This window comes from Dendropsophus ebraccatus, chromosome 7 (assembly GCF_027789765.1).
Source record: "Dendropsophus ebraccatus isolate aDenEbr1 chromosome 7, aDenEbr1.pat, whole genome shotgun sequence".
Lineage (NCBI taxonomy): Eukaryota > Metazoa > Chordata > Amphibia > Anura > Hylidae > Dendropsophus > Dendropsophus ebraccatus.
In genome coordinates this window covers 113129199-113142237 of record NC_091460.1, presented here as the reverse complement: position 1 = coordinate 113142237, position 13039 = coordinate 113129199, and the positions used below count along the sequence as shown (strand labels likewise).

Sequence of the window (13039 nt, the reverse complement as noted above, 5' to 3'; positions counted from 1 at the left end):
GCAGCCTTTTCCGTCCCATTCACTCTCTATGAAGACGCCGAGGAGGAAGAAGACCCGGACCGCCCCCCGGTTCTGACGTCGTCGTCACCAGATGCCGCCCGGGAAAAGAGGACCGTGACGATGGTAATAGGTAATGTATATATTCTTTAACTTTCGGGCGGGGGGGTCGGGGGTCCGAAAGTGGGGGAAGGGGGCCAGACCGGGTATTTAACCACATTACAAAGTTATATAACTTTGTAATGTGTGTTAAATAAGCTAAAAAAAAAATTTGTGGGAGTTGTCCTTTAAATCTACCTACTCTGTTATAAGAAGCTCTGGCTGTTATTTCATCCTTTCCCAATGCTTTATATGGCAGCTCTACCTGTCTATACAGTATAAGGCTATGTTCACACTACGTATATGTCCGGCCGCGATATATCTCCGGCCGGGATTTACGCAAGTTGCGGCCGGCTACGTACGGTCCGCGAACTTACGCCCGTAAGCTACGTACACTACCCGAGCGGCATACGTAGCGATCTGACAGCGGTCTTTTACTTGGAAATCTTCGGCTAGCCCCGGACACTTCACAGAACCTTTTGGATCAGCAAATCAAAGTGTAAAAATGAAGAAATCACCACTACATACGGGACCGCATGTTACGCTACGGGCGTAAGTTACAGCATTTCCGTCCAAAACAATGGTCTGGTTCATTTTTTACGACGCTGCATACGATCCGGGCGTAAGTTTGAACGTAGTGTGAACTGTGCAGCCGTAGATCATATACTTTCCATTGTACGCAAACTACGTAAATCTCCGGCCGCTTATTCACGGAGCGCACTACGTCCGGAAACTTACGTAGTGTAAACATAGCCCCCATATATAAGCAAAAGATCCTACCTTGCACTATAAATCTATCAATTCTCTATTCTTAAGTTAAGTAACAGGGAAACTGACAGCAACTGGCAGCCTATGGCCTATGGCTGTATCTATGTTTTCCAGGCAGCCTTGGGGCTTTATCCAACTTCAGCAGTAACTGCTAGTCAAATGCGTCACGCTGGGGTTCGACCATGCTCGAGGGTATCCCAACTCTAGGTGTAAGTGCTGTCTGCCTGCAAAATCTCCCAGCAATGGGATATTATGTTTATGTTAACATGCTGATGATGGTTGGGGAGAAAATGCATACAATATCCATTTTTTTGCTTTTATTGCAATGGGAGAAATTCCTAAGTATGTCCTAAAATCCACAAAGATTGGTTTCTGCAAGTACCTGTTTGAAAGTCATTGTACTGTTTGCTTAGACTTTTTTATACTTGGTTGTATATACATGTCAATACTATAATACTAATAGAACAAGCTTCTAACAGGAAGCAAGGGACAGGCAAAGGTGCTCTGTTACTAAGGACAAAAAGAATTAGACTAGAGGAGTGGAACCTTTCCCATAGAACAAGGGTGAAAGTTGAGTCTGTAAACAATGCTGCATTTTCCTTAATAAGTTGTTTTGATCTATGTAACTGCAGTAACCTGGGATTGCTAGGTGTTGTTAGCAGTGGGCTAGGTGTTGGGGTGTATTATAGCCATGGCAGCGTGCCCCTGCATAGTGTGAACAGTGATATTGTGCTAGCCAATTTTTTGTTTTTATTATGTCTCTGTGACATGTCAAAAGTTTTTTTTTCTTCTAATGACAGGACTCTTTAAACTGTGTCACGCCTGGAGTAGTGGATCCACTGGACCGCCACTAGCGATGGCACTAACCTCACCAGGGAGCGAAGTCTAAGGGGCCGCTGGTTTTCAACAGAGCCCGCCACAAAGCGGGATGGTCGTAACCCCTGTCTTGGTTGCTAGTGACGGCAGGCGAGGCGTGGCAGGAGCAGTAGGCAGGAGATGGTGCTGGCAGAGGTCTGTAGGCGTAACCGCAGGTGACAGGCTGAACACAGGAGCAATAGTGTAACAGAGGAGCAGGAACCAGGAACAAGGACTAGGGACCAGGTAGCGGACAGGAATCAGGAACAAGGACTAGGGACCAGGTAGCGGACAGGAATCAGGAACAACAGGGAGCTGGGCCAAACGCTATGGGAAGCATGTAGAGGCTCCAACACCTGTAGTGGGGCAGGGCTGGAATTTATAGGAAGTGATTAGTGCACCTTCCAATAAGGGGCGGACTGGTCCTTTAAATCTGAGACAGCCGGCGCGCGCGCGCCCTAGGAGGCGGGGACGCGCGCGACGGCCGGCACAGCGGGTGACAGGAGCGGGGCGAGGTAAGGTGCCCCCCGGGGCCGAACTAGTAGCAGCGCCGGGTCCCTGTACATGGACCCGGCAGCTGCATGGAGAGGTCGCGGCGGCGGTCCGGAGCACGGGACGCCGCCGCGGCCGTGACAAATTGTAAACACCAAGTAAATTGTGCCTAGAGAGAATAGTTGTTGCTGTAGGTGAGAATGTCTGTGGAATGGCTGGGACCTGCAGTCCTACACTGGGCACACATAGGGTGGCGCAGTGTCCCACTGCATGTTATTTGTGTTAGCCATCGGTTGTCAAATATAAAGACCCTATATTTTGCAATTTTGTGTTTTGCACTTTGCCAGTGTTTGCACTTATATGTAATGTACCTAATGTTTGCATTGTTACTATATTGCTAATATACATATGAATGTTGCTGCTTCCCTACTTTGCATTAAGACAAGGAAGAAGTAAAGGTGAAGTCCGGGGCTTCAATTATTTTTGGAAAACCCGTTCCCGTGCCTAATGCCGGATCGCCGCTTCGGGATCTTCTTCTCAGCCAATGTCATAACCTAGCTTATTGCCAGCCTGCTAAGCCAATCAGCGACTGGGGAGGGATGCTGCTCTAGTGACTGGCTGAGTGGGCATTTTTTTCCCAAACCTTCCGGTGGAGGTCCAGGAGCCAGTGGGGTGGCACTTCACAGGCAAGTGGTAAGTAGTTTTTGGTTATTATGTTCCCCCCTGCCCCTGCCGTTTTTTTTTTTGTTTGTTTTTTTTAAATCGCCAGACTTCCCCTTTAATAGACACTAGCCCATAGGCTTGTGCAGGGAGAAAAAAAAACAGAAAAAGTGGGAGTTCTTTTGCTCAATTCCTTTCCTTTCAACCCTAAGAGAGGGAATACACTTCTCTATAGTAGGAGTCTAGCTTAGATTGGCTTTAATACCATTTGGATCAATAAACATGTAATTCATTTATCAATAGTATGTGCTTTTAATTGTCATTGGTGTGTACTGTTTTTATGACAGGTCATCAGATTTTTTGAAATGATAGCAAAACTAAATCTCCAATAAATTATAGAATATTGTGTATATATATATATATATATATATATATATATATATATATATATATATATATATTGGTAACTGCAGGTTCCCACAGTACATTTCCATCTAGTTCCCATTTGTTTGATAGCTTTTAAAGTATTTTATGTTTTGTTTTTTACTTTACATGTCAAACATTTAGTATTATATAACGCTGGTTACACAACATGAATGTTACTTTACTCCATATGAGATAAATAACAGGAAGGAACTCTAATAAATAGCAGTGGGATATTAGCATATGGCAGAATATGTAAACATGTGGCCTCCAGATTTCTGTCCTGTAGATACTCAGAATCTCCGTATAACTGCTTGAGGATATCATCCAGCACATTTTAGTCAGCATAATGTAAACCAGACATCTAAAACTGTAAATAATAAAGATATAGATAGGTAAAACACACTATACATATACTAATATTCCTCCCATACAGTCACCATGTAAATGTAAGTACCAGCTCTATTCAGATGTGCTTACAGTGCTGTTATAGCCAGTCACTCTTTTCTGACTGTCATTCACATTTTCCACTTTTTATATTATGCATTAGCCACCATGATGACTATTTCCGGCCATAACTTATGAGTATCTTTGTATCCTTAGTGGGGTGGTGTCACAAAGAAAACTAGGTGTATACTGATGCAATATGTTAAATAAAACATATGTACAAATGCTTGTCCAATGTACATGTATCGTTTGAGAGATATAGACTCACTAATCCCCCATGTGCTGCTTTGTTTGATAACCTGGTGCCCTCGGCCCAGGCATCTACTATCTTGGGTCTCCCATGCTCAGTTCAATCACAGTCACATGATCTGTCCCATTAGTGCTGGCAGTTGGTTTTCACTTCACATGCAAACGAAGGGGATTGTGGGACTGTTGCATGGTAACAGCAGGGACACAGCTCGGGAAGAAATCAGATGCATAGGGAAGAAAAAATGGTACAGGGATCTATACCTAATAAACTCTTGTTTTCAAGCTCTGGCTGCCGGCTATGGCCATTGCGGCAAAAGTTACGCTCTTGCTGGTTGTTCTCATGTTGTGTTTTCCAAATTTTTGTTTGCATTTTACTGGTGTGAACATGGTTGGATTCTGTCTTGGCCTAATTGATCACATCTGGTTACCGTATTTTTCCGACTATAAGGCGCACCTTCAATTTTAGCCTGCTAAGCCAACTAGGTTCATATATAAGGTGCACCGGACTATAAGGCGCACCACATTATAGTGTAAGTTTGAACGAACGAAAAACGTAAGTCACCTGCTGATCACAGTACTTACTGAGGCTCCTTACTATGTCACCTGCTGATCACAGTACTGTATTTACTGAAGCTCCTTACTATGTCACAGTACTGAGGCTCCTAACTATGGTGGCCGTAATGCACCATGCAGGATAGGCAGAATTCTGCCAGCGAGTCCCGTTGGCAGAATTCTGTATGGAGCATTGTGGCCACCATAGTTAGGAGCCTCAGTACAGCACAGTGTTGCTCTATAACCTCCGGCCACTAGGTGGCGCTATTGAATGAAAGTCTATGCCTGAAGCCTATGCCTGAGCCTGTATCCGGGCTGCGGAGAACAGGGAGAGCAGGACTGCGGGAGAGCTGGACAGCGGTACAGCGCTACAACAGGAGAGCGGTACAGCGGGACAGCTGAGGGAGCGCTGCGCTGCACTGTACTGTGCGGCGGGGAGATGTGAGCTGAGCAGCCTATCTGCGCCATGGAGGCCGGAGCTGTCCCAGTCCATATATAAGGCGCACTGGACTATAAGGCGCACTTACAATTTCTTAGAAAATCATAGTATTTTAAGTGCGCCTTATAGTCCGAAAAATACGGTAATGCCCTGCATCTTCTGGAGTGAATTCTACTAGCACAGTTACATTTTTTGCCTTGCTAGTGATTGACAGCCCTTTGTTCATGTCTGTCTTCCCTACTCATCTCTGAGACCGGGACCTGGCTTCCTTTAAGGGTAGCTTCACATGTACAGTATCGCTGCTGTTTTTACGCAAGAAAAACGCAGATCCGCCCCTGAGATTTTAGATGCAGAAAAATCGCATGAATTGACCTGCGTATTATGTGTGTAATTTACGCTGCGTTTTTTATATATACATAATACGCAGGTCAATTCATGCGATTTTTCTGCATCTAAAATCACAGGGGCGGATCTATGATTTTCTTGCGTTTTTGCATGCGTAAAAACAGCAGTGATACGGTACGTGTAAAGCTACCCTAAGGGTACAAACACACATACCGTATACGCAGAAGATACGCAGCAGATCTGCAGCAGATTTGATGGTGCAGATTTGATGCTGTGTTCAGTTATTTAGATCTAATCTGCTGCGTATCTGCTACGTATCTGCTGCGTATCACAGCAGAAATTACGCTGCATATACGGTGTGTGGGTTTGTACCCTAAGACTCCTTTACTGTGCCTGAGGCCTGCTATAGCGTTTACCTTGGTGCCTATACTCGCTTCTTATTCTGTGCTAGCTATCCTGACTGATTGGTTTTCTGCCTTTGGCTTGTGTACCTGACTATGTGTTTGCCTTCTGATCTGGTCTGTATTTTAGTCCTCAGGTTTTTTTCTGACTTTGGTTTGCCTCATTCACACTGTTTATTGCCCAGCCACTTTGTACTAGTAAACTCTCCTGGTTTAATCCTACCTTGCTGAGCGTCCGCCATTGTGTATTTTTTGGCCTTGTCTCGTAATTGTCTCCTGTTTGTCTTGTGTCCTATTACACCTGGTTTAGCACAGGGAACATCCCCAACTTGTCCCATGTGGCTTTGGATACATTAAGGTAAGTAGGCAGGGACAGTGGGCGTTGGACAGCGTCAGGGCCACACTTGTCTGTGTCATCTGTGTGTACCCTGACCAGTCCTGACATCCCTTTACTAAAAACAGCACATTTGTTCTACTTTACACATATGTACATGGTACACATTTGATTTTATCTTCTTTGCTTCGTGACACCATCCTTCCCTTTTAATTTTCTTGTATGCTCCCGATCTATCCCCACCTACACAAATATCCCGTCCATAATGCCCCAAATGGTAATAATGTCCTTGTTGATGCACTGTAAAAAACCGTCTTTAGTTCCCCACGGAGTGAGTGTTCTTCAGTAAGGGTAAGCCCTGCATTAGAAACATGGGTCCACCTATTAGGTTCTAAAGCCCCTATTACATTGCCCAAAGACTTTCTGTAAGCAAGCGCAGATCTACTAGATTGGCACTCGCTTAGTGAGCCCATACAGTGGCAAATAATCGGGCAACAAGGGCTGCACAGACATCATTAGCGATGTCCGTGCAGCATTACACACAACCCCCCCCCCCCCCCATGATGCATGCCTCCTCTTCCCCACAGTCTCGCCTCCAGCAGATTTGATAGTGTGCAAAACTTATTATTGGAGGTAAAGTGGTATATTCACTTTAAAGCACAGATGAACCCCATCTTTTATAGGGCTCGCAAAGACATGGCATTGATAACTTACCTCTATTAGAAATAGGCTTATTCCCACTGCCCTCCCCTGTATCAGTTACCCCCATTAAAGGGGTTATCCAGCGCTACAAAAACATGGCCACTTTCCCCCTACTGTTGTCTCCAGATTGGGTGGGAGTTAGAAACTCAGTTCCATTGAAGTAAATGGAGCTTAATTGCAAACCACACCTGAACTGGAGACAACAGTAGGGGGAAGAGTGGCCATGTTTTTGTAGCGCTGGATAACCCCTTTAAGGAACATGGTATCATTCTACATTTACCAGACCTCTCAGCAGGGGCTGGCTGGCAAATTTTAGCCCGGGGGGCAAGCACACAGCACTGGCCCATAAGTAGCAGGCTGGCGGCCCATCCTTTAAGGACCACTCTGGCCCTTACCTATAACATCTTCGTCATTTGTGACCAAATATCCTACTGTGCCCTGTGAAGGGATCAGAAGTCACTTTCCGGTATAAGTCTATGGGGCGGCTCAGCGATGACACGGAACGTACCCATAGACAGATGATAGGAATGCTGGGTGACCTCTATCGTACTGAGTATATGATGCTGGAAAGCTGGTTGACCTTCATCAAACTGAGTATAAGATGCTGGGAAAGCTGGGTGATCTCCATCATACTGAGTATAAGATGCTGGAAAGCTGGGTGACCTCCATCCTACTGACTATAAGATGCTGGGAAAGCTGGGTGACCTCCATCATACTGAGTATAGGATGGTGAGAAAGCTGGGTGACCTCCATCCTACTGACTATAAGATGCTGGGAAAGCTGGGTGACCTCCATCATACGCAGTATAAGATGGTGGAAAAGCTGGGTGATCTCCATCATACTGAGTATAAGATGCTGGGAAAGCGGGGTGACCTCCATCCTACTGACTATAAGATGCTGGGAAAGCTGGGTGACCTCCATCATACTGAGTATAAGATGGTGGAAAAGCTGGGTGACCTCCATTATACTGACTACAAATACAAGATGCTGGGAAAGCTGGGGTTTCTGTATTTTTTTTTTTACAATAGTTTATATCACTGCTGTGGTCCTGTGGGTATAGGCATTCCTCTTTTTAGAACACCCCCCTCGTGTGTGCACCCCCCATTAGTAAAAATAATAATAAACAAAACAACAAACACACATACTTATATGTATCCTCTATGTACTCCTGTATATATGTATCCTCTATGTACTCCTGCATATGTCTCCTCCTGTATATATGTCCCCTCTATGTACTGCTGTGTATGTCTACTCCTGTATATATGTATCCTCTATGTACTGCTGTGTATGTACTGCTGTATATATGTATCCTCTATGTACTGCTGTGTAGGTCTCCTCCTGTGTGTGCGTATATACATATATATATATATATATATATATATATATATTCACGAGGGAATATGCAATGCAGGAAAATTTGGATCAGTATATATATGTATATATATATATATATATATATATATATATATATATATACATATACATATATATACACACACACACACAGGAGGAGACCTACACAGCAGTACATAGAGGATGCATATATACAGCAGTACATAGAGGAGACATATATACAGCAGTACATAGAGGATGCATATATACAGGAGTACATAGAGGATATATGATGTATCCTCTATGTACTCCTGTATATATGTATCATCTATATACTTCTGTATATATGTCTCCTCTATGTACTACTGTATATACTGTATGTATCATCTATATACTTCTGTATATATGTCTTCTCTATGTACTCCTGTATATATGCATACCCCCCAACTTTTGCTGGGGGGAAAGAGGGACATAGCCACGCCCATAACTGCGCTCTATGACCCCATAGCCACATCATCTATTACCATTATATAAGTAACAAATATTATCACCACTCCTTCACCACATAGTTACTTATACCACCATACCACTGGTGCCTCCATCTAGGTAGGGTGTAGTAGTGGAGGTATAGTGAATAAGGGGTGTAGTAATACAGGTAAAGATGAGGGGTGAGGTAGTACAGGTATAGATATGGGGGGTATTAGTAATACAGATGAGGGGCATTAGTAGTAGTAGTACAGGACAGGTAAAGATGAGGGGTATGGTAGTACAGGTATAAATGAGGGGTGTATTAGTAGTACAGATGAGGGGGATTAGTAGTACAGGTACAGATGTGGGCTGTAGTAGTACAGGTAAAGATGAGGGGTTTAGTAGTAATACGGGTATAGCTGAGGGGTCACTGGGGGAAACTGGGGCAGCTGGGGGTGACTGGGAGAGCTGAGGGGTCACTGGGGGAAACTGGGGCAGCTGGGGTTGACTGGGAGAGCTGGGGGTGTACGGGGCAAACTGGGGGAGCTGGGGGTGACTGGGAGAGCTGGGGGTGTATGGGGCAAACTGGGGGAGCCTGGGAGAGCTGGGGGTGTACGGGGCAAACTGGGGGAGCTGGGGGTGACTGGGAGAGCTGAGGGGTCACTGGGGGAAACTGGGGCAGCTGGGGGTGACTGGGAGAGCTGGGGGTGTACGGGGCAAACTGGGGGAGCTGGGGGTGTATGGGGCAAACTGGGGGAGCCTGGGAGAGCTGGGGGTGTACGGGGCAAACTGGGGGAGCTGGGGGTGACTGGGAGAGCTGAGGGGTCACTGGGGGAAACTGGGGCAGCTGGGGGTGACTGGGAGAGCTGGGGGTGTACGGGGCAAACTGGGGGAGCTGGGGGTGTATGGGGCAAACTGGGGGAGCCTGGGAGAGCTGGGGGTGTACGGGGCAAACTGGGGGAGCTGGGGGTGACTGGGAGAGCTGAGGGGTCACTGGGGGAAACTGGGGCAGCTGGGGGTGACTGGGAGAGCTGGGGGTGTAGGGGCAAACTGGGGGAGCTGGGGGTGTATGGGGCAAACTGGGGGAGCCTGGGAGAGCTGGGGGTGTACGGGGCAAACTGGGGGAGCTGGGGGTGACTGGGAGAGCTGGGGGTGTATGGGGCAAACGGGTTGACTGAAGGGGGACTGGGGCAGACTGGGGGTGATTGGGGGGGACTGGGGCAGACTGGGGGTGATTGAGGGGCACTGAGGCAGACTGGGGGTGACTCTAGGGGGACTGGGGCAGCTGGGGGTGATTGGGGCAGGAGTGCACATAGCCCTCCTCCTCTTCCTCTCACCCTGGTATCCTGATATCACCACTACAGTCCCTGCGGCCTGCTCCAGAGACCGGGGACCTGCATGTGTGGCCAGGAGGGGAGCAGGACGTGATATTTATAGCTCAGGCAGGTCAGTCGCAGCTCTGTTAGGCGGACTGCCCGACCACCCTGCACCTCACCTCCGGCCCGACACTCCACGCACCGCCATAAGCCCGCCATGCACCTCACCTCCGCGCCGCACGCTTGACCTGCACCTCTTGCCCGGCCACCAACCCGACAATCCATGCTGCTCCGCCTGCAATGATTTTTTGTGAAAATTTAAATTAAGATTTTTACAAAAATCTAATCGATTCTAACCTTCTGGGCGAATTAATTTGTTTACTCACCCAGCCCTAATTCCTCTGTATGTCTCCTCTTGTATATATGTATCCTCCATGTACCCCTGTATATATGTCTCCTCCTGTATATATGTATCCTCTATATACTCCTCTGTATGTCTCCTCTTGTATATATGTATCCTCCATGTACCCCTGTATATGTCTCCTCCTGTATATATGTATCCTCTATATACTCCTCTGTATGTCTCCTCCTGTATATATGTATCCTCTATATACTCCTCTGTATGTCTCCTCTTGTATATATGTATCCTCCATGTACCCCTGTATATATGTCTCCTCCTGTATATATGTATCCTCTATATACTCCTCTGTATGTCTCCTCTTGTATATATGTATCCTCCATGTACCCCTGTATATATGTCTCCTCCTGTATATATGTATCCTCTATATACTCCTCTGTATGTCTCCTCTTGTATATATGTATCCTCCATGTACCCCTGTATATGTCTCCTCCTGTATATATGTATCCTCTATATACTCCTCTGTATGTCTCCTCCTGTATATATGTATCCTCTATATACTCCTCTGTATGTCTCCTCTTGTATATATGTATCCTCCATGTACCCCTGTATATATGTCTCCTCCTGTATATATGTATCCTCTATATACTCCTCTGTATGTCTCCTCCTGTATATATGTATCCTCCTGTGTAGGTCTCCTGTGTATATGTATCCTCTATGTCAGGGAGGGGGAACCTTGGCTCTTCAGCTGTTGCAAAACTACAACTCCCATCATGCATGGACAGTCTATGGCTGCCCAGGTATGATGGGAGTTGTAGTTCTGCAACAGCTGGAGGGCCTTGGTTCCCTCCCCCTGCTCTATGGCCTGCTGTGTAGATGTCCTCCTGTGTAGGTACCTGGCTTCCTGCAGACACCATCTTCTCTGTCTTCAGGCTCTTCTAGCCCAGACACAGGAGAACCAGGAGGAGAGAGCGGCCTCTGGTGGCCGGAGGAAGATACTGCGTACAGCAGTTTGCTTTTTACCATAAGCCTCATAGGCTTATAGGAAAGCATAATGGCCATAAAGGAGGCGGGGCTTAACGTCATGGGGGCGGGGCTTCAGCGGCCGCTTCCAGCACAGACCGGATCCACAGCAAAGCCACAGGTAAATATGACTGAAGAGGGCGGGGCTGTAAGCAGGGGAGGCACTGAGGACTCCAGCCAGCTGTCAGCAGCCATGCGGCCCTGACAGCTGGGGGAAGAGCGGCCCGGGGGGCATATGCCCCCCTGCCCCCCGGCCCAGCCCGCCCCTGCCTCTCAGGCTGCCTTTGCTGATCTCAGCGCTGCTTTGACACTATATTTGTAAAATCCAGTCCACATTTGCATTTGGTTAAAAATGTCCATAAAACAGTTTGGGGGCATCAGAACGGTTAAGAATTTGCATTGCTTTGTTTACTATAAATCCTTTTTACATTTCATAGTATGAGACACTGATATTGTATCCTCTGGCAAAGAAACATTAGACAAATGCTAATATAGTTTTCCTGGCTTGTGATTGTAAAACGCAGATCAACAGCAATGCATTCAACAACCTATGACTTTTCTATAGATTTTACACAAATACTCATTAAGAGAAAGCACGGAATAATCCACATCTAAAACATATAGCTATTTGGATGATGGCAGCTACTGAAAACATTATACCTGGAAAAATCACCAGAGCCGCAAGATAATAAGATATAAATGAACTAAGGAGAGAGAGAGAGAGAGAGAGAGAGAGAGAGAGAGAGAAAGAGAGAGAGCTGTGGTTATAACTATACTAGGAAGTCGCTAATAAAGAATTTATTGAAGTTTCTTAGTCCCACTGCAAGGACCAGTGGCGGGCTCCTATCTGATACCAGAGGCAAGAGCTCCTAGTCTATCACCATATTCATATAATGCTTCACTGTAACCCATGGTACCTCAGGTATCTTACGCCCACAAGCTACTATTTCAACACATGTAGCATTGCAATTTTTCACACTGGAGACATAGTGAATAGCAATAAAACTGTACAATATAACACTTACTGAGATGCTCTAATAGGTCCTCAACTTACAGGGGTGTCTCCTATGAATGTAGCTCATAGTACTAGTAACCAATCAGATTTCTGCATTAAAGGGGTTAACCCTTGTCTACAGTTTTGGTGGGGTTCTTCTAACGCTGAAAGCCCCTTTTTAAAGGGGTGTTCCGCTCAAAAATAACATTTCATATGTTTCTGCCCATGGTGAGGCTAACAATTCCTTCCATACTTGTTATTATCTATTCCGTCTCCTTCCCCCAGTTCTGAGCCCGCTGCTTTCTGCTAAAGACAAAAAATATGTGTGAGTTTTTCTCTCCGTCTCAACCCCCTCTTTGAAGACGGCAGATGTAAAAAAGTCCGTCTCTGCAATTTTGTAACCACTTTGTAATGCCAAGAGGATTGCAGTGAGTTTAGTAGCAACTCAGAAAAGTTGCAGATAAAGCCAGCCAGGTACTCGTTTACATCAGCTGTCTCAGAAGGGAGGGGGGAGGAGGGGGAGACAGAATGGAATGATTTTGTTAGTCTCCTTAAGGGCAGAAACCTATGAAAAATTATTTTTGAGCCCTTAACCTGCATTGTGAACATAAGTTATATGACTGGTTGATATCATCAACTTCTCCACTTCTAGCTGCATCAGTTTTTATGCCTGAAGCGCAGCGTCTATATGCATGTTAGAAATTATAAGTTCGATCTCTCCAAAAGAATAAATGTAACAATTACTGCAACTACACAGGAAATTTCTTCTCACTGTGAAAACCAAT

At 45.9% G+C, this 13039-nt stretch overlaps 1 protein-coding gene and 1 long non-coding RNA gene across 3 annotated transcripts in view; one reads left to right on the top strand and one right to left on the bottom strand.

Annotated features, from left to right (window-relative positions):
- Positions 1–13039, bottom strand: part of ARHGAP24 (Rho GTPase activating protein 24) — a 536725-nt gene that overhangs the window by 432896 nt on the left and 90790 nt on the right. The window lies entirely within an intron of this gene.
- Positions 4157–13039, top strand: part of LOC138796966 (uncharacterized) — a 31819-nt gene continuing 22936 nt past the window's right edge. For both annotated transcript variants that reach the window (XR_011363863.1, XR_011363864.1), the window contains exon 1: positions 4157–4235. This is a non-coding gene — a long non-coding RNA (uncharacterized lncRNA). The remainder of the gene's footprint in view (positions 4236–13039) is intronic.